This window comes from Sminthopsis crassicaudata, chromosome 3, assembly GCF_048593235.1.
Source record: "Sminthopsis crassicaudata isolate SCR6 chromosome 3, ASM4859323v1, whole genome shotgun sequence".
In the NCBI taxonomy this organism is placed as follows: Eukaryota; Metazoa; Chordata; class Mammalia; order Dasyuromorphia; family Dasyuridae; genus Sminthopsis; species Sminthopsis crassicaudata.
In genome coordinates this window covers 510,407,825-510,434,925 of record NC_133619.1, presented here as the reverse complement: position 1 = coordinate 510,434,925, position 27,101 = coordinate 510,407,825, and the positions used below count along the sequence as shown (strand labels likewise).

The 27,101-nt window shown below is 40.1% G+C and overlaps 1 protein-coding gene across 2 annotated transcripts in view; it reads right to left on the bottom strand.

Annotated features, from left to right (window-relative positions):
• P2RY2 (purinergic receptor P2Y2) overlaps positions 1–25,619 on the bottom strand; it is a 67,771-nt gene extending 42,152 nt beyond the window's left edge. Inside the window, exon 1 of one of the 2 annotated variants that reach the window (XM_074304011.1) lies at positions 25,490–25,619. The gene's annotated coding sequence lies outside the window, so the exon portion shown is untranslated. Of the gene's footprint in view, positions 1–7,195; positions 7,336–25,489 lie in introns of those variants that run through there. The other variant, XM_074304012.1, reaches the window with a different exon arrangement.
• Between the last annotated feature and the right edge of the window lie 1,482 nt (positions 25,620–27,101).

The following is a 27,101-nucleotide window of genomic DNA, read 5'->3' as shown; positions in this document are numbered from 1 at the left end:
AAAGAGGGGAAAGTGACTGGGGGGGGGGGAGTAGGAGGAGGAAATAGAGACAGTCTCTCTCTCCCTCTCTCCCTCCCTCCCTCCCTCCTTCTATTTGAGGTAGGAAGCTGTGTGTAAGTTCTAACCCTCTGACCTTGACCATAAAAGATCAAGAATAAAGACATTTAGTGATCCTGACTCCAGCTGATTTCTTCGAAGACAGAGTTCCAGCAATAAGGGAAACAAGTTTTGGCTCAGGCCAAGAACTTCCTAACAAAGAATTGCAGAATCTCAGAGAGTCACAGGACCTCAAAGTGATATGGCTTCTCTCTTCTCTTGTCAGGAAGAAGCACAATCAGGTTTTAAAAGACATAACCAATTCCCAGACTATCCTGTTTGTATACTGTTATTGTGAGGTTGGAACTCATTTTCTATTTCGCAAATCTTTGGATATCTTTAAACAATCTTTAACACTGATTAGTATCTTTAGACAGGTTTGAGACCTGGTCAGCCAGGTATTTCATCTGACCCCTTCATCCCTCGCTCTGAGCTACTAAATTCTTCCCTAGTCCTGAGAAGTCCCTGAGACTTTTTATTTTCCCTTTAAAAAATCCACTCATGATGATCTTAGCTAAGCCCTTTTCAGAACTAAGACTACTGTGAGGTATTCTTTCTCTCCCTCCTCTAGTCTCTTCCCTTTAATGGCCTTTTTCTCCTTACTATAACTATCCCCTATGGATCTAACTTTCCAATCAATGGTATATTTAGGCTTCATGGCATATTTCTTTAAAGGATTCTTCCAAACTCTTTTCCTTAATAATGATGACTCTTTTGGCAAAGAGAATTGTCACATGTTTATTGCGAACTAAGGATTGCTACCTGACCTCATGAAAAGGATACCTGAAGCCTCCAACCAGTGGTCTGTCATTCAACCATTTGCTGAAAGATCAGAAGTGACAGGGATCTCATTCCCCTCTCCCTGCCCTGTCTTTGAAACAACCAGAATTATTAGGAAGTTTTGTTCATCATACAGAGCCTCAGCCAGGCTCGAGCTCCTTCTCAGCTTTGTTCTTCATTCTATCCTCTAGGGTCATGCAGGACAAGTCTATTCTCTTCTTTCCAGGATAGCCCAACTTCAGATATGGAAGCCAAGGATCATTCTATGCCAGCTCCTTCCTCTCTGATTGGGCTGCCAGCCCTCCCGATATTCATGAATCTCCTCCAGATCTGACAAACATGCTCCAGCCTGTCAACCACCTTCCTAGGAGCTCTAGTCTGGACCTGAACACAAGATTCTGAAGCTGGTCTGTCCCAGGAAGAGTATTGAAAACTCTCTCCCAACACTAATACAGTCTAAAATTGAGTTTCTTCTCTGAAGCACAAGGGTGCAATTCGATAAAGCTTCCTTATTTTCTTCACGTAAAGTAAACCAATTTAATCCAACAAACATTTATTAAGCAATCCCACCTTCTACAGGAAACTTTTCCTGATGTCTCTTAATTCTAGTGTATTTCCTCAGCTGATTAAACCTCCAATTAACCATGTCTGAAGTTTGTTTATATCTAGTTGTTTGTGTGTTGGCTCTCCTTTCAGATTGTGAGTTTCGAGAGAGCAGAGAGAGAGAGACTATGTTATCTTTCTTTGCTTCCTCAGTTTCTGAGACACAGTAGGTGCCTAAGAAATGTCTGACTTATTACTGTAGGCCAAGTACTGTGCTAATAAAGACAAAAATGAAACATTCCCTGACCTGGAGGAGCTTATATTCTCTTTATAGAAACAAAATATACACAGATAAGTAAATGCAAAATATGTGTACAAAGGAAAAACTAAAGAATGTTTAGAAAAAGGGAAAGGGATAGGGAAGAGCACTGCCTTAAGAACAGGAGGGCCTGGATCCAAATTTTACTTGTATGAAAATTGTTTTTACCTCATGGGCCTCAGTTTCCTCATCTATAAAGTGAAGGTGATATGGTCACATGATAAGGTTCGAGAGTGCAAAAGTGAGATGCAAATATTATGGAAAATCACAATGAGGCATTCTCCCAGACAAAACATACCTTTATTAGTGAGTAAAGGCCTTGGACAAAATCCAAATAGGATTGTGTGCCATACTTTGGAAAGGGGCGATTTTATAGACAGGAAGAAGAGAAACCAGAAGAGAGTTGGGGAGATAAAAGGAATGTTTTGAAGGAATCTGGGAATAATTGAGGAGATGTTTGAAAGATAAAACAGGGAGATGCTTGAAGGATAAAATCAAGAGGAGCTGGAGAGATGCTTCATGAATAAGGACAAAGTCAGGAGAGAGCTGGAAAAACAAAATCAGGGGAGATTTAAGGAGATGGTCTCAAAGTGGCTTAAGATCGTAAGGTCTTTTTTTGGTCTTAGGGAGAGGCCAAGCTGGCTTGAGTTCCCATCAAAGGGAATGAGTGAGGTCACTGAGACAAAGACTCAGAGTCAGGAAGGACTGAGTTTAAATGTTCTGCCTCAAGGATGAGGGATAGTCTTGGCAAAGACATGGAGGAGGGAAACTCTCTATGCAAAGCTCCTGAGCTGAGTACTGCATCTGGACCTGTCTTCAGCCATATTTACTTCATTTGTCTCAAGTTGTTTTAGGGCCTCTCACCTACCTTCCTCCATCCTAATCAGCATTAAATAAATATGTATGCAAATATTGGATTTAACATATTTCTACCATGTTTAACATTAAAAAAGACAGCAAAACTAACCAATGTATCAACCGAAACTGATAGTATTTAGTATTTCACACCTATAGTCTCTCACTTCTGTTAAAAATAGAGGGACATAGATTTCTGGGATGTACTTGACTTGATTTCCTATAGCATTCCTCAAAACAGATGTTCCAAATCTTCTTTTCTTTCCTCAACCCTGCCATACCACCTTCTGTTTCCTTCCTCCTCCCCCAAAATAACAAAAACAGAACCAAAAGTGTACTGGAACCAGTTCACTATGTTGAAGGATTTAATGCTTTCTATATTCTAGGTACTGAGAATACTCCAACTGTCAGACTTTACATTTATTCTTATTAAATTCCATTTTATTAGATTGTCTGACTTAACAGGATCTTATAGAATCTCCCTATCAAGATCAACCAGAATCCAAGGAAATGCCTAATCATAATAAAACATCAGAAGAGAACATTTTTACAGATTAATAACAACATCACTAGTAATTATCCTAGTGGGTTCACAGTTTATAGAACACTTTCACATCTATCCTCCTTTGCCATAAGGATAAGGTAAGACAGGCACATTCCTTACTAAGAAAACTTTCCTTCTAATAGGAAACTGAGACCTAGAAAGGAAGGAACTTAGCCAAGATCATAGAGCTAACAGCAGCAACAGTACTTGCAATAATGATTATCATATCTTCTAGCTCTAAATCTGTGATTCTATGATCCATTACTGAGAGGGAAGCAGGAATGTTGTGAAGCTCAAAAGAGATAAAGAATGTAAAGCACTTTTCAAATCTTAAAAGACTATATAAATATCAGTTCTTAATTTTCCTACAGTCAACAGGATTCCAGTCCAGTGATGGCTCCCCTTTTCTTTTATTTACTTTCTTGTGGAGCTTAAGCTGATAAATATTTAACAATATGTAACAATTTAACATTATTTAACAATGCTCCTGAGAACAGGGGGAATGTATGCACAGATATTTTTAAGTTTAATCTGCATTGTTAACACTTTCTAAAATTTAGACTATCAACAAAACAATAGCTCAAGACTCCATTGATTGGATCAAGACTCTGAGGAGCAAAAGCATACACTGAAAATTACACACGCTAAAGACAAGCTGGTCAGAACTGGTTCCAGTACACTTTTGGTTCTGTTTTTGTTATTTTGGGGGAGGAGGAAGGAAACAGAAGGTAGTATGGCAGGGTTGAAGAAAGAAAAGAAGATTTGGAACATCTGTTTTGAGGAATGCTATAGGAAATCAAGTCAAGTACATCCCAGAAATCTATGTCCCTCTATTTTTAACAGAAGTGAGAGACTATAGGTGTGAAATACTAAATACTATCAGTTTCAGTTGATACATTGGTTAGTTTTGCTGTCTTTTTTAATGTTAAACATGGTAGAAATATGTTAAATCCAATATTTGCATACATATTTATACAATTATCTTGCTGTACAAGAAAAATCAAAGAGGAAAAAAATGAGAAAGAAAACAAAATGCAAGCAAACAACAACAAAAAAAGAGTGAAAATGTTATGTTGTGAATCACACTCATTTCCCCCAGTCCTCTCTCTGTGTGTGAATGGCTCTCTTCATCACAAGATTATTAGAACTGGTCTGAATCATCTCATTGTTGAAGAGAGCCACATCCATCAGAGTTGATCATCATATCTTGTTGTTGCTGTATACAATGATCTCCTGGTTCTGCTCATTTCACTTTTGCTGTCTTATTTATTAATTCTTTCTAAAAATAACTCCATGGTGGTGGTAGTTGTTAATTAGCATTGCTGAATTATTTATTTTTTCCTATCTTTTTTACAAATTGTTTCAAGGGAAGTCTTCCTAGATAATGGAAGGGAAGGCATATTCAGCAATGAAGGTGATATAAAAACAAGAGAGTAAACATTTTAAAATTGAAATTAAAAAGGAGTAAAAGAATTATCTTAGAGTGGTGAGAGGGCTATTGAGATGAGATAACATAGCTTGTTGAGGACTCAGTCAACTCAGTTTTGTGACTTTCTCCAGCACGCTATCTTTTCAGTGAAAGTCAAGGAGGCAGATTGGGGAAGATAATGGGGACATGAGTGCAAGAGAACAGATCAGTATGACATTGAACATAAATTCCTAGGTCGTTTGAGAAGGAAAAAAGGAAGAAAGGGAAGCCCAAGCTATAGCCATTGCCTAGGAAAGCACTGAGACTGGAGGAACTAGAGAGGTCAAGTGAGATCAAAGAACAGATTTCAGAAATGGAAATGATGATGGGAGGCAATGATCAGATATGGAAGGGGAAACTCTGTGTGTAGTGAGAAGGTCAGGGGCAAGGCCATCTCTGTGGTGTGGCTGATGAGGAATAAAAATCTGGGTCATGGGTGCGGAAGGTATTCGAGGAAATCTCAACGTCTATGTATTGCATTCATGTATGAAGCAGGAGTTAGGGAAAAAAAGAAGTGAGCAAAATTCTGTTGATAAAGGAAACAGTTAAGGTAGCACAAGGGAAGGAAAATGACCTTGAGGCCAGAAATTAAATGCATCGAGATCCTAGATAGGACAATGTTACAGAAGCCACCTCCTAGTGGCTGCTGGGGATCTAATTCTGATCAGCAGAACAGATCCCTTCTTGTGAGAGAATGATAATGATACAAGAAGACTGAGAGGCAGGTACATTCTCTGACCTCTTGAATCTGATTTATTTCACTGCCAATTCACAAGCAACTTCTGCACCAGTAAAGGCTGATTTGCAATTCCTTCAAATGTGTTATGATTCACAGCTATGGGGCCTTATGGAGAACTAACCCACCCCTTCACACTTAGGCATGATCCTTAACAGGACAAGAGTATACTTCTGCAGGCTGAGAGGAGACTGGGGCTAGAAACGGCAATAAAAGAAGAGAAAATATCTGTTACTGGAGAAGATAACCAGTTAAAGATAAAATGAGATCCTCCAGGATTCAACAGAGAAATACTCTGTGGATATTGGGGGACCCTACCCAATTAGAAATTAAAGGGATAATATATAATCTAATCTAGGTGTACTCCAGGCCTAAAGCAGTGAGCCATGCCCTTCTACCCTTCCATTGCAATACAAGGGAACTCAGCTCAGGAAGGAGAAAATCAACTAGGGTGTTCTAGACAGAGATGAATTTCTTTGTCAGGATTGCTTGGAGACAACCAAGTCTCATAATCAAGTCAAATTCTCAGCAGGAGCTAGACTTTTAGCCTATCTCCTCATTAATATATCTAACCTCTCATTAACTGTTCACCAATGAGGGTTAATTTTTACCTGCAAGGGTACCTCTTTTTCCAAAGGTATAAAATATTCAGGGATCCACGGTTTTGTCTAGCTAGAAATCACTGATCATCAATTTATTGATTACCAGTTAGTCTAATTAACAAACTGATTATTAGTTACCCAGAAATTGTCTATTGGGCTTTCAGTCATCTCAAAAACTAAGAAGAAAGAATTTAATGATTCTAAAAATTCACCCTCCTAAAATTAAAAAATGTGATGCCTGCATGAATCCAAGATTCTGCAGCTGTTCTATGATTCTATCATCCTAAAAGTATGAATGGACTCCCAGAACCACTTCTTAGAGTGGCCCATTCCTTTACATTTATACACACACTCAAATACACACACACTCATACCCCAAATACATAAATCTTACTTACCCACCCTAGACACCTCTGACCCCCCTCTACCTTAGATCTCCAGAGTCAATAGGACAGGAAGAAGAACTTTGAGGGGAATTGAGAATAGTATCCCATATGGAAATGGCTCATGGAAATTCTGAAGTTAGTGGGAAAATATTAGTCCAAACCATTGTATTTATATCTTATTGGAATCTTTGAAATTATCTAATATAATCTTCCCATTTTAAAAATCACTGGGGGGGAACACAAGGTTTTATAAAGGTGACTGTAGAAAACTATCTTTGCATACATTTTGAAAATAAAAAGCCATTATTTTAAAAAAATTCACTGGAGGAAGTTAGGAGCACTGGTCCTGGAGTCAGGAGAAATTCAAGCTCAGATACTTGATACTTACTAGCTATGTGACCCTAAGCAAGTTATTTAACCCCAGTTACCTTGCAAAAAAGATAAATCACTGAACTATTACTTTCTTTTATAGATGAGGAAACTGAGGCACAGAAAGAGAAAGGGGCTGTCCCAAGGTTACACAGCTAGTAAGTGGTAGAATCAGGAACAGCATCCAAGTTCTTAAATCTAGTGTATTTTGAGACCTAGTATGCAACTTGTTTCTCAGATAGAAGTGTCCCAGCCCTTACTTTGACTCCCACTCTGGGGGAGGCTCGGCTCCTGAGAGCCTGACTTTGGGGCAGTAGATCTGATCCCATCCCCCATCCTTGGCCCTAGCCTGTGGTCTGGCCTTGGTGCTGGCAACAGCTGGGATAGATGTTATCAAGATTTTTGCAAAACACCAGAGTGCTGTGGGCTGAACAGTCAAGCGGATGGAAGGAGGGAGGGAGATAGGAAGGGAGGGGTCCCCAGGCTGCTGAACTGACCTGATTCAAATCCCGCCTCTCCCAGGAAGTTCTGGCAGAACATCCAAGCCCAAGCAAGTTTCCACAGCCCTTACGAGTCTGAAATACATCTTAATGAACTCGCTCGGGCAACATCCTGCCTTGTTCTCTAATTATCTGGGGTTGGGAACATGTGTGTGCCCCTCTCAAACCAAGGGTTCTCTGAGGCCAGGACTAGGGTCTTCCTGAGGTCAGGGACCATGTCTCTTACCCTCCCCTCCCAGACCTGGTAGGACAGGGGCTGTCTTCCCCTTGAGACCTAAAATCTGGATTGAATAGAACCATTATTAAATCCAGGTCAGAAAGATTTCCTGTGCTATAACACTCCAACATTTACAAAACATTTCCCTCACTATACCCCCAGCAGGTTGGTAGTGTCATTAAGTTTATTTTCATTTCCCAAGAGGAAGAAAATGAGGCATAAAGAGAAGAAAATGGTTTGCTCAAATAGCTGCTGCTGCTCCTGTCTAGTTGTTTTCAGTCATGTCCAATTCTTTGTAATCTCATTTGGAGTTTTCTTAGCAGAGGTATGAAGTGGTTTGCCATTTCCTTTTCTAGTTCATTTTACAGATGAGGAAACTGAGACAAACAAAGTTAAATGGCTTGACCAGGATCACACAGATAATAAATGTCTGAGGTTAAAGTTGAACTCAGGTTTTTATGATTCCAGACCTAGCACCTTCACCACCTAGCAAGTGTTATATATTAAATGCACATCCACTACAGGGTACTGTGAGGAAACAAAGACAAATAAGACATAGTATCTGCCTTTAAGGAGTTGTTGAGTTTTTCTTTTAAATAATTTCTCACAGGGAATAAATGGCAAAGAAAGGATTTGATCTCATGTCTCTTTTTAAATCTTTTTTTTATATTAAGGCTTTTTAAATTTCAAAACATACACATGGATAATTTTTCAATATTAACTCTTGCAAAACCTTGTGTTCCAATTTTTTCCCTTCCTCCTCCCAGCCCCTCCCCTAGATGGCAAGTAATCCAATATATGTTAAACATCTCGTGCCTCTTTATTCCAAATCAGGAGTTGTATCAAATTGTCTCTAAGGAACTTTATAAAAATCAAAAGGATTTGGGGTAAAATGGAATTACCTGGCTAAAAGGGCCAGTCAAGTCAATATTTAGGGACCAAATCTACTCATCCCTACAAATATAATTGAGCCTCTGTTTCTTCAGCTATAAAATAGGCATATTAAAAGAACATTGGCTTTGTAGGTTATCAACAGAGTCCAAAAAAGTTTAAAGAACTTGACCACATTTCCTTAGGTGGAAAGTAGCAGAGTCCTGCTTCCAAATCCACGCATGCTTCTACCATCCCCTGCTGCCTCACAAACATAATATGGGACTTTGCTTCCCATGCTTTCCTTTACCATCCCTTTTTTCTAGGCACGACTCGTGAGTTTAGGGCAAATCACCTTCTGCAGCAAGGAAATTGGCTGCCTAGCCCAGGTCCTGAGTTTCAGTGTGGGTGGACAGTCTTCCCTCAGGGGCCCCATCTGTCCCTAGCTTCAGATGCCATTACTCCCCACTGGAAAAATCTGAAGATAAAGGAGGGTAAAGAAACAGAGAAGGCCAGCAGCTGCTACCACTACAGGGAGCCAGAGCAGTCGCCTATCCACCCAGTAGGGCCCACAGGTGATGGCCTTGATCAGACACTGGGCAGGGGGATGGGTAAGGAACAAGGTTCTGGCTCCAGCAAAGCCCTAAGCTTTCTATCCTACTCACCAGATTCAAGGATCTGCCCTAATCTGTGAAATAAAGGTCTTTATTAAGCCCCCAGGATCAAGTCTTACTTCAGAAAGTCTCCCCCTACCATTCCAGGGCTATTAGGATCAAAGCATTTGAAAATAGAAACCAGTCTAACCCTCTAAGAAGAAAACTGAAGCTGATCTCAGAAGAGAAAAGTACACAGATTTTGAATGATTTTTAGAATAAGACTTTGTTTTCTGGGTCACAGAACTCAGATGCTTCTTGGATGAATAGGTATACACATATATACAGTAAATCTTAGATAATTGACTGAATATTAAAATAAAAATAAAATAAAAAACATTTTTAAAAATTAAAAAAAAAAAAAAAAGACTGGTCAAAACTCAAGTGGATGGATGGATACAAAGTCTTCACCTTGTCCCTTATTATCTACAGAATCACAAAATGTCAGTGCTATAGAAAAACCTCAGACAATGTCTGCTTCAAAAATTCCTACCAAATTTTACAAATGAGGAAATTCAGCCTGAGTCAAGAAAAGGATCTCAAATTCAGAGCTGGAAGGGACGATCAGCTAATCCATGAGACAAATTTATAAAAATAAGAGCCATTCCCCAATTGATAAATGCCCAAAGGATATGAACAGGGAGTTTTCAGAAGAAATCAAAGCTATCTATAGTCATATGAAAAAATGTTTTAAGTCACTGATTAGAGAAATACAAATTAAAACAACTCTGAGGTACCACCTATTAGATTGGCTAATAAGACAGAAAAGGGGGTGGCTGGAGAGGGAAGGGGGAAAAGACAGAGATACTAAGGCATTGTTGGTGGAGTTGTGGACTAGTCCAACAATTCTGGAGAGCAATCTGGGACTATATTCAAAGAGCTAATAAAATTGTGCATACCATACCCTTTGTCTCAACAATGCCACACCTGGGCTTATATCCCAAAGAGATTTTTAAAAAAAGGGAAGGGGGGAAGAGGACCTATTGGCATGTACCAAGTGTTTAATTAAAAGCTTGTTGACTTAAGAGACAGGAAACCTAATTCAAAACGTTTCTGCCTAGTGCCTGACACAGGGTGTCAGATGATTAATAGGTGACTAATAAAGGCTTGCTGATTGATTGATTGACCTCAGAAAACAGTAGTTTAATTTGTGGCTATAATTTTCCTCCAAATGGCCCTTAGACTAGAAGAGGACCAGTAGATATAGGGAGAGTATTTCCTGATGGCCATATTTATATGAAGAAACTTATTGTAATATAATATCAGGTCTGATACATAATAGCTATGAAGATAGCAAACTCAATCCAAAGTTTTCGGTTTCAAGTCAAAAAACCTTAGTTTACCCTTCAAGAAAATGGAGCTGCACTATCTGTCTCATAGGATTGTTGTGGAGAAAATATTTTGTACACTTTAGAGTGCTATAGAAATGAGAATTATTATTGTGAATTACTCACTTCACCAAATAGATTACCTACTATGTATTGAGGCTCCATGCTCAGAGTGACTGGGTAAAAAATGAAAAATCATATAATTCCTGCCCTCAATGAACCTAGCCTAGGAAGGGTATATATGGAATGTTCAGAAGAAGTAGCAGACCTGGTGTAAGGTTTGCTAAATCCTTTTCAGGGCTGTTCATCCATTTTTGGTGTCTGTCTTCACCCATTTCATCATCTGTGGCTCCAAGAAGCTGTAATATGCATGGTGGTCACACCCCAGTAAACCATCTAGAGATAGACTAAACTAGGCTGATGATAATCAAGGGGTCATGAGTTAGGGGGATATCTACTACAAGCATGTAAAGATGGATGGATGGATGAGAACAATTTGTTATGGCCATGAAGGTGCTTAGAGCTTGATCAGAGTTCAGAGAAGCAAAGGTCAGTGGATGACTGAATCTGAGCCATCCATCACCAATCATCCTGGCTTTTGTCCTACCACTGGATTTAAATGACTTTGAAAGAATGAGACTGATGACTTTGTGTAACTCTGCCTCTCTTAAATCCAATTCATTCACAAATCAAGACATCACTCCATGATATCACTGGTCCTCACTGGTCCTCTTCTTTGGAAAAGGAGAGATGAACACCAACAGCCCATTAGAGGAGTACAATGAGTACATAAAAACGTTAACTAGTTTGGAAAATAAGAATGTGGGGATGGCAAAGTTCCAGTTCAAGGGCTCTAGGAAAATCCTTTTAGGGAGAGATCACTGTCACCCGGACAATTCTTAAGAAGGAAAAGACTTGAAAATGAGGGATGAGAGGTGGAGTGAAGTAGGAATCTATTTTAAGTCTAAGGAATAGTGTGGTTAAAACTTAGGAAAAAAAGAATGGCTGAAATGTATGAATTGGATTAGGTAGGAATCAGTCCTTCAAAAGATCACCCTGCATTTATTAAGCACCATTATGTGCCAAGTCTTCTGATGTAAACTCCAAAAAAGGGAGCAAGCTATGCTGTCTCTTACATTCTATCATGCATAATTATCTCTAGCTGTATAGATTATGCATAGGTAAATATGTGGAACAAATTACCATAGTATAAATGTCAAATATCAGGTAATTGAGAAATAAGAGCATTAGCAGGAAGAAATATAGGTCAGGAAAGGTTTTGTACAGAAGATGGTAACTGACAGCAGTCTTGACAGAAGAGAGAAATTCTTTGAGGCTGAGGTGAATAAGGAATGAACTTTAGGGATAAGGGAAAGTTATACAGAAAGAAGCACCCATACTTAAGGGACATAATATGAGTAAAGCTCCATCCAAAGAAACTGAGAAGGATTGGTCAGACAGGGAAGAGGAGTCCAAGAAAAATAGTGTCATAAAAACCCAGAGAGGAGAAAGCATCCAGGAGGGAGGGAATCAGCAATGTCAAATACAACAGGTTGTTGCTTGTCCTTTGTTCTTGAAGAAGATCATGAGATCAGGGAGGTGATGCCATGATATGCAAGTGAATTGGATTTAAATCAGGGAGGGTAGTGCAAGATTACATGCTGGACTGAGAAATGACCGTCAGATCTGGCAGTTATAAGATTGTTAGCAATTTTAGAGAGAGTAATTTTGGTTGCGTGAAGTCAGAAGCCTGATCGCAAAGGTTGAAGAATGATTGAGGACAGGAAATGGAGGAACAGGGGATAGCTAGATTTTTCTAGGAATTTGGCAGAGAATGGTCAGAGAGTATAGTCAGATACAGTATAACTTGAGGGGATATTTGTTTAGAATGGGGGAACTTGAGTTTGTATGCAGGCCCTAGGGAAGTAAAGAGAGAATTCAAGATATTTTTTAAAAAGAAAGACTGTTTGAAAATGTAATCTGATGGAGAATTTAGGAGGGGCTGGAATCAAGAGCACATGCAGAAGGATTGGCCTTGGCAAGAAAAAGGGTCATGTCTTTGTCGGAGGGAGGAGATCTGGAGTAATGTCAAGGGCTTTGGAGTCCAAGAGAAGGGGAGAAGAAGTGAATGACCTCAGTTTTCTCAGAAAAATCAGAGCTGAACTTAGAGAGAAGTTGGAGAGAAATGTGGGAGGCTTACAGAGAGACGTTTAGAAGAGTCTGTGGATAATAACATAGGGACTCAGTTGGGGAGGAATCCAAAAGCATGGCCTTGCTTCAGGGAGGGATTGAGGTTACTGTGTGGAATTAATTGAGTGAAGACACTCTCATGGGAATATAGCCTTAAACTATACCTTAATTGTGACTTGAGACTTTACAATAACAAATAGAGCTATAGCTTAAAAAGTTGCAGGTGTTTGTCCCATTGGGTTTCCCACCACTGGTTATTAATTAATATTTAAGTACCTCTTTTAAAGGCAATTTATTCTTTTGTTTCTGGGTTTGAGTAGAATGTAAGCCTGGACTCCCCAAACAATGGGAGAAAAGGCCAGGCTGGGAGGAGTGGGGGCTTCTGCATGCAGGCTTTTTAATCTTGTGTTTTGCAATTTTTACTTTGCACTCCTTTTATTAGCAAACACTTTGTCAGATGGGAGATGCCCTTTCTCGGGAGATCCTAATAACCCCCTTTTTGCTTTTTCTTACTCAGAGAGTCTCTGTTTTTGTGGTCGATACTGTCCCACACATTACATAACATGATTTTATAGTGGATATAGTAGCACAGTTGTTGAAGCAAGGAGCGGAGGACATTAAATGGCAGGTTGAAAAGTTTATTTTTTATTGGTTGGCAATGGAGAGTTAGCCCAGGGTTTTTTCCCTTCAGAAAGGTCATCAATCAACAAGCATTTACCAAGCTCCTCTACACCATGGGAAGCTAGGTGGTGCATTGGCTAGAACCCTGGACTTGGACTCAGAAAGAATAATCTTCATGAGTTCAAATCTGGACCTATGTGAACCTAGGCAAGTTACTTTACCCTGTTTGCTTCAGTTTCCTTATCTATAAAATGAGCTGGAGAACTATAATGGGCATTAGGAAGATTGCCCCAGGCAAGACACCCATGGCTATTTGGGAGAAGTGAGTGCAGAAATACTCCACAATGAACTCATAGGGCACAAATAAGCCCAAATCCCCACTGGCTTCCTAACACCATTAGACTTCTATCCTGCAGGTACCAGACTCCTGAGATGGTTTGGGCCGGGAGCTTGAGATCTAGGACCAAAGCACAGAAAAGGAGAAGGAAGGGAATATAGGTGGGTACAGAAAGGAGGAGAAGAAAGAGAGGGATGGTTAGTATAAACAAGGGGAAAAACCAAACTCCTCCCAGGTTGCTCCTCTAACCTAGGCTCAGGAAATATGAAGAAAACTGAGCCCCACCCTTCTGTCACCAGGATGAACCATCTTTATCTCATTAACAAGCCTGTAGAAGATTTGGGTAGAGGGTGGAAATCCCTTTAGGCAGTATTGGAACTCTAAACTAACTCTTACCAGATTCTTCTCATTCAACCTCATCCGGGATTATATTTAAACCAATAGTCAGTCCCTTGATTTAGGTCTTACCTCTGGACTCTGAAAACTTTGCAGAACAGACTAAGACTGATGTCTTTGCAATTCACTTGCAAGTCAAGACATTACCTTCCAGATCTGGTCTTCTTCAAGAAACAGCAAACAATTGGGTAACTAAGTAGCTCCGGGGAAAAGGAGCTGGATCTGAAGTAAAGAAAGACCTGAATTCAAATTTAGCCTCTAATATTCACTAGCTGTGTAATCCTAGATAAATCACTTAACTGTTTGCCTTAGTTTTTTCAACCATAAAATGAGGATGATTAGGACAGCTAGGTGGTGCAGTGGATAGAGTACTGTTGGGGATGTGCAGGCTTTTGATGAGACAAGGCGCGGGTGAAGTAAAAGAATTTTCTAAATTATAAGTAAAAGTAGAAGTTTAAGTTTATTATAAATCATCAAGAGATCTCAAATGGAGCAGAACCCTTTGATGGAATTAGAGTTCTGTCCTTTCTGCCCACCCGCCCACTCTTCCCACCCTCGAATAACGTGAATTCAGTTCTATTGAAAGTTAAGTAGAGGTACTTAGCTTTAATTCAGCTCTATAGAAAACTTGGGTGGTGTCAGCTGAACTCTATCGAAAGGTAAATTAGTGGTACTTAACAAAGGTGGGGTTGGGCTGGCTTCCAGGTCACGATAACATGGGAGGTTATTTTTTTTGGGGGGGGGTCTCCAGCCTCAGTTTCCCTTGTCAGATTCCCATCAGTACCAGCCTTGAAATCAAGAGGACCTGAGTTCAAATGTGGCCTCAGACACTTAACACTTCTTTCTTAGCTGTGTGATCCTGTTAAGTAACTTAACCCCAATTACCTCAGCAAAAAAAAAAAAAAAGAAAGAAAGAAAAAAAGTGAGGATAATTAAAAGCACTTATTTCACAGGGTTGTTGGGGAGATCAGATAATATTTGTAAAGCACTACAAAAGTAAATGTGGAAAACTATCTTTACCTGTATTTTGAAAAATAAAAGACTATTATTAAATTTTTAAAAAGAAAACTAAAACAATTTTTTAAAAATAAAAATAATAGATCAAAAAAAACTGTAAGATACCTAGCATAATATATGCCAAGTCATTTAAACCCTTCAGCAAGAAAAAAAAAAAAGGATTTAGGGATATGAAGTTATTTTGCCCACTCACACAGCTTGTTAGTGACAATCAGCACTGGAGCCCATATCCAATGGTCCCTTCAATTATTAATCACATTATTTTCATTTGTATGGCATTTTACCCTTTTCAACTAGAGGTTTTTTGCCATTCTTTAAAACCAGGGTTTACCATGGCTTGACACACGGTAGGCACTTATTAAATGTTTGTTAACATGAGTTTCACTAAATTATCTTATTTGCTCCCACTGGCTTCAGGAAAAAAGTTTGAATTTCTGATCTTGGCAACCTTCTACAATCCAACTTCCATTTGAGTTTCCAACCATTTCACACTTTGCTCTCCTGGGTCTCAACCAAACAGCAGGATAATTTAAATATCTTTCAAGCCCCATCCCCATTCAAATGCCAACTCCTCTCCCTAGGGGCAGCTAAATGGAATGCCCAACCTGGATTGAGAATGACTCATTTTCCAGAGTTCAAAGCAGGTCTCAAACGCGTATTAGCCATGTGACCCTGGGCAAGTCACTTAGTCCTGTTTGCCTCAGTTCCCTTATCTGTAAAATGGTCTGAGGAGGGAAATGGAAAATTATTTCATATCTTTGCCAAGAAAAAACTCCAAATGGGATTAGATTTAGACAGGGTGATAAAACCAAACGTTTCCCTATACTCTTCACCTAGATTAACCTTTTTGTTTTACATAGGGAAAACTAAGCCCATATAAGGAAAGAACTTCTCCAAATTTTCATAGTAAGGTAAGCCTAAAACCCAGGAACCCTAACTCACCAACCCACTTTTCCAGGCCCCACACCCACAGCTGCACCTGATAAGGAGCAGGGGAGCTGGCCTTCTGGTGGTACTTGGGAACATCAGTTCTCAGGGAGAGAAAATAGCTAAAATTCTACTCATCAAGCAAATAGTAGATATGAGAGTTTATTTTGTGCTCAGAAGCATTGAATCCCTTCCTCTCCAGTTCATTCATTATCTCTGCTTGCACAGAATGTTTTATTCAAACACTTAGAAGCAGACTAGGATACTGGAGGAAGATCAGGATTATTAGTATGACCTTTGGTCTTTCTCCCTCCTCGACTCAGTCCACCCATCAAAAGAACCCCATCCTAAACCATGGGGTTTTGAACTCTGTTGTCTATCCTCAGTTTCCTTCCAGGTCTAAGCATGAATACTCTATGCGTCAAGGATCCTTCTACCTCTAATGTTCTCTCTCTCTTTTTTTTTATCTCTCTCCTCCCCAGCCATTTCCTACCTGTCAAGCACTCTTCAAATTGCCAGAGTGATTGGGAAGATGACTCTCTAGAGGGAAGGGGAAAGAGCCTCCATTCACTGTACAAACCAGCCAATCACAAGGCTTAAAAGAACTTAACCATTCTTTCATCTGACTCTCACAGCACTTCTAAGAAGGAATCATTTTTTCCCATTTTACATATGAGGAACTGAGGCTCAGAGCAAAGAAATGATTGTGAGAAAAGTTTATTCTGTTTATTTTACCTATGAAGAAATAAAGTGTCTTACCTAGTGGTACAAAGCAGTTCAAGGCTAGCATGGGACTCAAGCTGATCCTAAATTTAGGGTTCTCTCTATTATCTTATAATCTTATTTTGAGAGTTGAAGAAGGAAGATGGATAAATTAGTTGTGAACAAACATAGCAGTAAAATGAAATGTTTTTCTTCCTCCAAATAAGCCCTTCCTGACCTCCCCCAGCCCTGAATGAGACACATTTGGAATATATTTCTGGGATTCCAGAGGAGATCATTTAGATTCCTTCAGAAGAACTCTGGAGAGAGTAGGTAAACTTATGTCCTCCTGTTCCATTACCCTCCCCATCTCCACCTCTGCCAATGATTTCTGAGAGGAACATTTAGAATCTTTCAAGAGGATTCCCAGGGTGACCATTTAGAATCCCAGTGGAAGATTCTGAAGAGAGAAAGACTCCAGTAGCTTCCAGCTCCACTTACTCTAGCTTATTTCTTTTGCTTTTAATCACATTTCCTGCTCCTTCCTGGAAAGAGGCCACTAACCAAAGATTTATCCCAACTGCTCCCTCTCTCTCAGGAGCAAGTGGTTAAGCCCTCACCTCTCCCTAACCTGGATTCCCTCCTATCCCCAACCTCAGTGGGGCAGGGGAGGAAAACTCATCTTGCAAGTTCTCCTCCCCTCTTCCTTCCCTGTAGTCAAGGTTCATAGGCTCTGATCTGGGAAATTGGAGATGGGATGTGTCCCCTTTGCCTCGGCTGGTGATTTAGTGGAAGATGTATTAAGAAATTATGAAGCTTGAATGTATATTGCAGCATACTAGTTTTACCTTTTACTTTTGCTTTTTCTTTCCTGTGGTTTTTTCTTTTAGTTCTGATTTTTCTTTTATAACATGACTAAGATAGAAATAACTTTTAAAATGATTGAACATGTATAACCTATATCAGATTGCTTGCTATCTTGGGAAGGGGAAAGAGAAGAAGGGAGGGAAGGGGGAAAGAAAAATCTTTAAAAATGAATGGTAAAAACTGTCTTTACAGTGTCTACTCACCTAGGCACAGTTCTTGCAAGAATGAAAAAATAAATATTTCCTGTATTCATCAATGAGTCAGTGGAGTTTTTGTTTTCAAGCTTCTTTCCCTAGAGGGGACTGGGAATGACCTCCATGTCCTGTCTAGCCTCTCCAAGAGCCATCTCAGTTTACTTTTTCTTCCACAACTCCATCTTCCTATGTACTCAGTCACAATTCTTATCCTCCCTGCTTTCCCAAAGAGCACATTTTCATCAAAATAGCACACATACAAAAAAGACTCAACCCAGAAGTACAGCCTTTCTGCTTCTTGACTACAACTTTAATGAGACTACATGTGCCAGCAAAAGTGAGATTCATCTTGTTATGCTACTGCATGAATAAGTGAATGTTTCTCTAGTTTTAATTCTTTGGCTTTATGCTAAATAGAACCTATGTAAGAATACAAAAAGCTATCAACTGATTTCTTGGATATGAATTCATTACCTTGATCAGATCTAGTTACAGAAATGCTCCTCTGCTCCCAAACTAAAGAAAAGAAATAAAAACCAGAACCCTGTAACAAATAAGCCTTGTTAAGTAAAGCAAATCCACACCTTGACTATTAAAAAAAAGGAAAAGGGGCAGCTAGGTGGTACAGTGGATAGAGCAGGATGTCAGAATGACCTGAGTTTAAATCTGATCTCAGACACTTAACACTTCCTAGCTGTGTGACCCTGGGCAAGTCACTTAACCTCAATTGCCTCAGAAAGAAAAAAAGAAAAGAAAAAGGACAACTATTTTTACATGTAATTGGAAAAAATAAAATATTTATAACCCCAGCCTCGGGGGTGGGGTGGGGTGGGAATAGTATTTTATTTTTTCCAATTACATGTAAAAATAGTTGTCCTTTTTCTTTTCTTTTTTTTCTTTCTGAGGCAATTGAGGTTAAGTGACTTGCCCAGGGTCACACATCTAGGAAGTGTTAAGTGTCTGAGACCACACTTGAACTCGGGTCCTCCTGAATTCAGGGCTGGTACTCTATCCACTGCGCCACCTAGCTGCCCCAAAATAAAATACTATTAAATAAATTTTAAAAAAGGAAAAAAAGAAATATTCCTTAATTTTCTGATTCGGTTCTCTCTACCTACCAAATCCAGTTTTTTCAGAAGTCCTTATGAGTTTAATGTTTTTCTAGTTTTACTTAAAATATCTTCTTTAGTGAATTATTTGAGATTTCACATTATCATTAATTTCATGTAATTATTTTTGCATTTTAGTAACCACCTTATTTTAATTTTTTAATGAGATCATAAATTATAGCTAAAAAATACCTTAGAAGTATTAGAACACACACACACACACACACACACACACACACACACACACATATTTTTCTCAGGAGAATCCTCTAATGCATTAATGAGTTTCAAAGTCTTTATTAGGGAGTTCTGAAAGCATCACCTTATAGAAAGGACAACAATAATATCTTAATTAAATTTCGGTAGATGGGGATATCTACAGATAAACTAGTTTCGCCTGGACCTCTGGGAGGACATAAACAGGTGATATTACTGCTGGGCTTGGAGTCAGAAGGACCTAAGTTCAAATCTAGCCTCAGATATTTACTAGCTATGGGACTCTGGACAAATCAATTAACCCTATTTGCTTGAGTTTCCTTATCTGTAAAATTATCTGGAGAAGGAAATGATACTCCAGTATCATTGCCATGAGAACCTAAAATGGGATAACAGAGTCAGACATGCTCAAAAATATCAACATATCTGGGAGGACAGACTGCTGTGAGAAGAATCAGCAGCATTTTGTGTTGCTATACCTAGTAAACAGGGTTGATAAACCATTTTCATATTTTCCATTCTCCCCTCCCCCCTTCTGTTTTCCTTCTAGAGAGATCCTGGTAGCATGACAATTAGGAGGTGAGGGGATGGAGAGAACCACCTTTCTAAAAGATATTAATGGATTCTTAGTAACAGAAACAACCAGACTTTCAGAGGGATTCATTAGGGTGAAAAAGGGACTAATCAAAAGGCTGGGATGCTACTCATCTGGCACTGCCAAGTTCAGTTCCCTACATAGGAGAGTGAAATCCTTGAGGTGGTGCTAAGTCTGGATGTCTTTAAGATTCCCTCTCCCAAAGTAGAAGAATTGTACTGATTGTTGATGAGCTACTATGAAAACTTTATGTATCTTCTACGTTATTTATTGGTTCATATAAGTCTTTTGTCTTCATTTTCTGTCTAGTGAAAACAAAAAAGGTTGTGCCCACTAAATGTATTAGTTACCTGAAGGTAACTCCATGTACAGTATGTTTTTTTCCACATCTGTGGAGATTCAGAAATAAATAATATTCAGAAATTCCCCAGAGTAACCATGGATGTGGATGCAATGAGCTCAAGATATACTATTTGGAGGTAATCTCCAGGTTCAAACCTAGTCCATAGGAACCCAGGACTTGGGAGGTTGAGGTTAATTTTTAAAATGAGAAAAAAAGATAAGAAAATTAATTTGTACCAAAGGCTATATAAGTAGTAAGTAGCAATATAAGAATCTGAGTCCAGGTTTGCTGATTCCCATGTCCCAAGACTTCAAGATGCATCATTCTTTCCACTGCACTGCAGAGTAGTAGTATTATTATAATTACAATCCAAAAATGGCAGTTAAGCTCCCACCCCACCCCCCAGCAAAAAAAAAAAAAAAAAAAAAAATCACTGCTAATTCTAAACTCTCCCAGCAGAAAAAACTTCAGAGGACATAGTCTAACCTACACATGAAGCAGGAACCTATATGGCAGGAGCTGTTGTGGAGCAGAATATATCTAGATTTGGAAGCAAGAGCTCGAAATTCATATTCTGTCTGACACTAGTAGCTTAGTGTCCACAGAGAAGTAAATTTTCCCTAATAGTCTAAGTCTCAGTGTTCTTGCCAATAAAATGGGAATGACACTTGTAACCCATCAACAAGTATTTTTCAAGATACGGTAGGTATCTTGCTAGATATTGAAAATACAAAAACAAAAGGAAAACAGTCAAGTTCCTAAAGAATCCATGTGCATATCTATATACATACACACCTATGCATGTATATATGGATACATATATCCCTATCATGCATATATGCATACATGCACATACATACATATAACTAGTACAGCAGTGGAAAAATCCTTGGGTCTGGAATCAGAAAGACTCCTCTTCCTCAGCTCTAATCCAGTCTCAGACACTTCCTAGATATGTGACCCTGGACAAATCACTTAACCCTATTTGCCTCAGTTTCCTCATCTATAAAATTAGATGGAGAAGGAAATGACAAATTATTCCAGTATCTCTGCCAAGAAAACCCCAAAAAGGGTCATGAAAAGTTGGACACAAGTGAAAAAAAGACTGAACTGAAATATAAATATATGCTTCTATATGCATTAATATATACATGTATATAAATAAATGGAAGAGACATACCCACAGAGATAAAATAAAAAGTTTTACTATGAACTTGTTGTCTTCTCCATTACAGTGTAAGCTCCTTATGAGCAGAAATTGTTTGATCCTTTGTACTTGCATTCCCAGGGCCTAGTCCAGGGCCCCGCTTGTTGACTTACTAATTGTTGGAGAGGCTGTAGAAGAGAAAGAGATTGGACAAGATGCTATCTGAGGTCATAGGACTATAGAATCATAGATGTCAACTTGAAAGGGCCTTAAAGATCTAGTCCAACCTATTTGGCAGATGAGTAATCTAAATCCACAACATAGTGATTTGTCCAAGATTCTCTCTTGGCTCTGAGATTCTGGGGATAGAAAAATCTCACATTTTTATGTTGCTGTTAAGGTGATTTCCCCCAACATTCCAGGCAAAATGGTGTTGTTACCTTGACTTTATAGATAAAGACACTAAGGTTCCTGGAGGAGATCTGATTTCCTCAGGGTCACACAGCGGGGAAGTAGCAGAGGGGTCTAGAACTGAGGGCTCCCAGCCCAGAACTTTCTACTATACTTACCGATTTCTCATTCAGAAGCGCCAATTCTTCCTGTCCCAGCTTGCCCAGGCTGGCCCCATGCCCAGCTCATGGCTCCAAGCCACCTACCCCAAAGCTCTTCTGGCACTGCCAACCTCAACCTCACACCCCTCCACCCCATCCCTGACACCTGCTGCTGGAAAACCTTTCCAGCCTGCAGAGATCTCCTCATCTCCAGCCCACCTGCCGGGCAAACCTCCTGCACTTCCTGGCCATACTTCCCTTCTAGAGAACCCTTTCCTCTTAAAGCTTCTCCACCAATTTCCCTCCTCTGTCTTCTCCACCTTGAACCTCCCTTTCCCACATATCAGGATTCTAGAATCTCAGAACCAGAAGGAGCATTGGAGGACATCTAATCTAACCCACACCTAGAAAGGAATTCCATCTCTGGGTTTTCTGATACAAGGTCATCTGACCTTCACTTGAAGATCTCCAGTGATGGGAAACTCATTACTTTATGAGGCTGCTGTTCAAATGCTGTCTCTTCCAGGAAACTCTCCCTGACCACCCCAGCTTGTAGAAATCTCTCCTTGTTCTTTCCAGAGCCGCAAAACAAGATCTCGGTATGGGTCATAGTCTCCTACTGCTGAAGTTCAGAGAGACCCCACTTAATTCAATCTCCTCAGTTTACAGATGAGGAAACTGAGATTCATCCAGAAGAAGTGATTTGCTTACTTTTCCACCTCTTGTTGTCAAGATCCACTTTTTAGAGGCTTCTTATTATCAGTTAGTTACTTCTAGAAATTCTGCACACATTTTTTCTATTTATTGATACAATGTTCCGAAAGTCTCAGTAACAGTTTATCTTCTGGAAACTCTGCATATATTTTGTATTTATTGATACAGTGCCCCCAAAATCTCAATGATGTTTTAAACTAAAATTTAAAATGTCACCGAGACTTTTGGGACACTCTGCAGAAATTCTCTGAGGGCAGGGACCATTTCATTTTTGCCCTTTTGTACCCAGCACATAGGCTGGAACATGGTGGGTGCTTCATAAATACTTGTTCATTAATTAATTTTATAATTAACTTAGAATATCAGAGCTGGAAGAGAACTTATATCCCATGTCTTGTCTTTCAAGCTCTTCAAATGGATGTTTTTCAGTCATTTTAATTATGTTTGATCCTTTGTGACCTCATTTGGAGTTTTCTTGATAAATGCACTGGTTTGTTATTTCCTTCTCATTTAACTTTTTTTTTTTTTTTCATTTAACAGATGGGGAAACTGAGGCAAATAGAGTTAAGTGTCAGATTTGAACGATGAGTTTTCCTGACTCCAAGCCCAACACTCCATCCAGTGTGCCACTTATCTGTCCCATTTTACCCCCACCTTCAAATCTACCAGAGGGAAAGCTATGGGCCAAAGAGGAAAAGGGACTGAATGCCACACAGACTCAGAAGCAAAACAAAGATTGGACAATAAGTGACATTCCTACGGCCCTTACTGCTTGCTAAGCATTTTATCTTATCACATCACCACATTTAAATCACTTTCCCTCATTTAAGCTTCACAGAAACTGCTAAATCCGGCATTAATAGTATCCTCATTTCACATGTGAGAGAACTGAGACTCAGGATAGTTAAGTAAATCAGCTATGATCACAGTACTAAGAACCGGAGTCAGTATTTAACCCCAGGTCTTTGGACTTAAAAAGTGCTACATGCTTTGCCCTCCACTAGTCCAGTAAATAGTCCAATCTTTCCAGTCAAGAGGGAGCTCTGAAAAGGCAGGGCCTTTTCCTCCCCCATAGTACATCCCTAGGCTGGCTACTTGGGAGGCAGCCAGTCTATACATGTCTAATGGAACTGAACAAGAGTCTGCTTTACCCAACGGTAGTATTCCCTACCCTCACTTTCTAAACTTCCAAATGTTTTCAATTCCCAGGACACAGGCTCATTACAAGTTCCACTCCTCCAGGCCCTACCACACTCAGAGGATACTTACAGGGCCTTACAAGACAGGACTCCTTTTCCTCCCTGCCTTCTCTCCCTTCTGAAGCAACTAATTAGGGCCCACAAGGTGCACCTATCTGCCTTAGAGTTTCCTCTAGCATTTGGACAATAAAAGTCGGTGACATAAAGATGATAGATGAACCTCCTCCAAACCCAAATAATATCTAAATAGATGATTCCAAAAGCAATAATCCCCACAGAGCAAGAAAAGAAATTTTTAAATCCAAATATACAAGAAAGTATAATCTCAAACACCAGATAATCCAAAGCAAAAAAAAAAAAAAAATTAGAAAAAAACAATCACTAATCTAAAACCAAGAATCACTGGATTATTCAAAACAACAAAGAATCAAAAAGCAATAAAAATAAAAAAATAATGAGTAATTTTATTTCATTCAACAAGCATTTATTAAATTCCCACTGTATGTCAGGCACTATACTAGATAATAAAGATACAAAGAAAAAAAGAAACAAAACAATAACCTAAAATAATGAATAATTCAAAGCAGCAAATAATTGAAAGAGGGAAATCTTAAAAAGCAGCTTATGCAAAAATAACAAATTTTTACTATTGGTTAATTCCAAAATGGATAATGTCTAAACATAAATAACTAATAAACCAAAACAACAGATAATTTCCTGAACAGTGGGACCTGGTGGATACTACCTGTTTGCTAGCTCTGGAATTGACTTACAGGGAAACTGACATAGAAGAATCCCTAGACGATCAGAGAAAGGATAGGAAAGGCTTTAATTCTCCTCAATTTCGGATCTCCCCACTCAAAGCACCCAAAGAGGCTGGGGATATATAGGGGACTTAGAGAAAATAATATGGAAAACTGGCAGGAGAAGACCTGGTGCTGGCTGATAAACGTCCTCGATTGTGCCTCAGTTTCTCTCTAACTATATAAGTTCTATAGTCCCTAGCTGCTCTAAAACCTATGATTATATAACCCAGCGTTTGTGTGTCTCTAGACAATTCCTCAAATATTTATGCAGACACCTGCTGTGGTACCACCAGACATATAAAACATTATTCCCTCCCCCCCTTTCGGGAGGAGGGCCCCGGAAGGCAAAGAGACTTGCTAAGGCCACCTGGCCCCATAGCTATCAGAACTCACTCGAACCCTGATCTCCTAATTCCTGTTACAGGAGTCCTTTCCTCTGGGCTGAACTATCATGTCTGTCATGTTCCGAGGGGGCATGTGGACACATGTGCATAACGTGTGTGGTAGAAACTAAAACTCCCTTGGGGGGCAGGGCGGGACTAAACTCGCTGTGGGGAGGGACTGGAAGGGCAGAGACCGGGAGTAAGGAAGCCCGAACAGACCTCTGCTCGCCCCACAAAACAGCCCGCACCAAACACTGGGGACTGGCGTGGGGCGCGCGCGAAGTCAAGCGAGCGCGGATATCGGGAGCAGATCCGTCTTCAGGACCCGTCCATTTAATATACCTGCCCCCAGTTCAAGGAGCTCTAGTACCTCCCCCCGCCACCGCCACCCCTAGCCCCAAGCCAATTTCTCTGCCTCTGAAATAAGCCAAGCCCATACAGCCTGGGACAGCACAGCCAAACGCACACCGTTTCCACACCCTTTACAGATGGATTCTTGGGGACGAAGGGAAGGAAAACACCAACAAAGTGGCAATGACACAGTCACACAAATATAAACGCACATGGACACACACAAACACGCTCACACCACACTCTCACAAAGTGAGCCCCAATCACTTCACACAACCATCTTACAAACGCACTCATTCACATGCAGATAAAACTGCAGACGCACTTAGAAAGTCTCAGACTGCCGAAGAGACACAATTAACACAGACATTGGTGAACGCATAATCGCAATTACAAATAATCCCATTTCACCAATACACTCACACAGTCGCACACACAAACACATTAATAAAGTTGGTCGGGAACTCACACACACAAGCGCGCGCGCAAGCCCACGCAACCCCAGCCCCTCCTTTTATCCCAGGACACTGGTCACTTGCCCCAGGATCTCCAACTCACCCGGCACGAAGCCTGCTTTGAGTTTTTCTCGCGTCCCTCCTTTCTCTGCTACTGCAGCTATTGCAGATATTGCGGCTCCAGCTGCTCCCGTAGCAGCCCGGCAGCTTCCTGCTCCCAGGCTCAGTCTAGGGTCCCGCGCGCCGGTCTCAGCCCCAGCCCCGCCCCTGACCTGCCCAGCTAGACCCGGGATCCCGCAGCTCAGGGCGCCCCCTCTGTCCGTCGCTGCTCTAGGTCCCGACTCTTTCTCTGTCCCGCCCTTGGGAGGGAAAGTAAGGCCCCAAGTACACGAGGAAAGACCCTTACCACAACCTCTCCCCAGTCCAGATTCCTATCTCCGACAGCCTCCCCTCCTTTTCTCTCCCTAATTTTCACTCTGCTCTCCTCCAGTCTCTTCAATCCAACTCCATTCCACTCTACTCCATGTAATTAATTCAGCAATCTTCAATACTGGGTAGCAGAGATAGAAAGACAAAATGAAGTAGAAGACGTCTTCAAGGAGAAATAACACCTAAGCAGACGAGTAAATAAAAATCCCATACCAAATTAAGGTAATAGGAAGAAGAATCGAGCGACCACTAACATTTAGAGGAAATCCTAGTGAGCGTTCAATCATTTGTTGTTAGTTGATTGATGGAAGGAGAGAGCAAAAGCTGTTTTATAGAGAGCGGTTTTCTGTGATATGCTGGTGTGGAGGGAGAGGGTCCCAGAGGGGGAATTTAGTTCAGTGCAAGAGGCTTTAGGGGAGCCACTTGACAAATGGAACTGTTATATTTTGAGGCTTGGAGACAGGAGTGAAGATCCAAGTATAAGTGAATCGGTGAAGGAATAGATAGCTCAGGAAGATTTATGAGATGGTGGATGATGACTGGGAGGAACTGATAATTGTCTCTAAGTATCGGAAGATATGTCAGGGACAGGAAAGATAAGACTTTTTCAGCTACGGAGGGCAGAATTGAAAGCACAGGGAATAAATCACAGAGGCAGATTTTGACTCAATACAATGAGTCTTTCAAAAGGTCACAGATTTAGAGCTGGCAAAGATGCTATGAGTTTACCAACTCCAAGCTAATGGGCTGCCTTTTGGGTGCTGAGATCCCCATACTTGTGGTCTTAAAGTCGAAACTGGATAGAGATATGGCAAAGAGAAAAATATCACTAGAATGATGGAGAGGCTCAAATCTTGAACCAGGAATCAAGATCTGGGTTCCAATCCTGATTCTGACACTACTTGAGTGACCAAAAGAAAGGAACAGCTTTTGTAAGCCTTGGGTTCCTCATCTGTATAGTAACACTTGGAAGTTACATTGTTCAGTGGATAGAGCCCTTGAATTCAAATCTGACCTCACATTTGACTGTGTGACTTTAGTGGAATCACTTAACCTGTTTACCTAATCCACTGGAAAAGGAAGGTACCTACTTCACAGACTTGTGAGACTCAAATAAGATCATGTAAAAGCTTTGCAAACTTTAAAGTATCGTGTAAATATCAATCACTCATTAGAGTTATAGATGGAAGTACCCACTTTGGTATTTTCCAGTTTTGTGATTCTGTGATGAACCTAGCTTCTCCAACCCCTGCAAATTTCTCCTATTTTGATATCCTTCTCTTGTT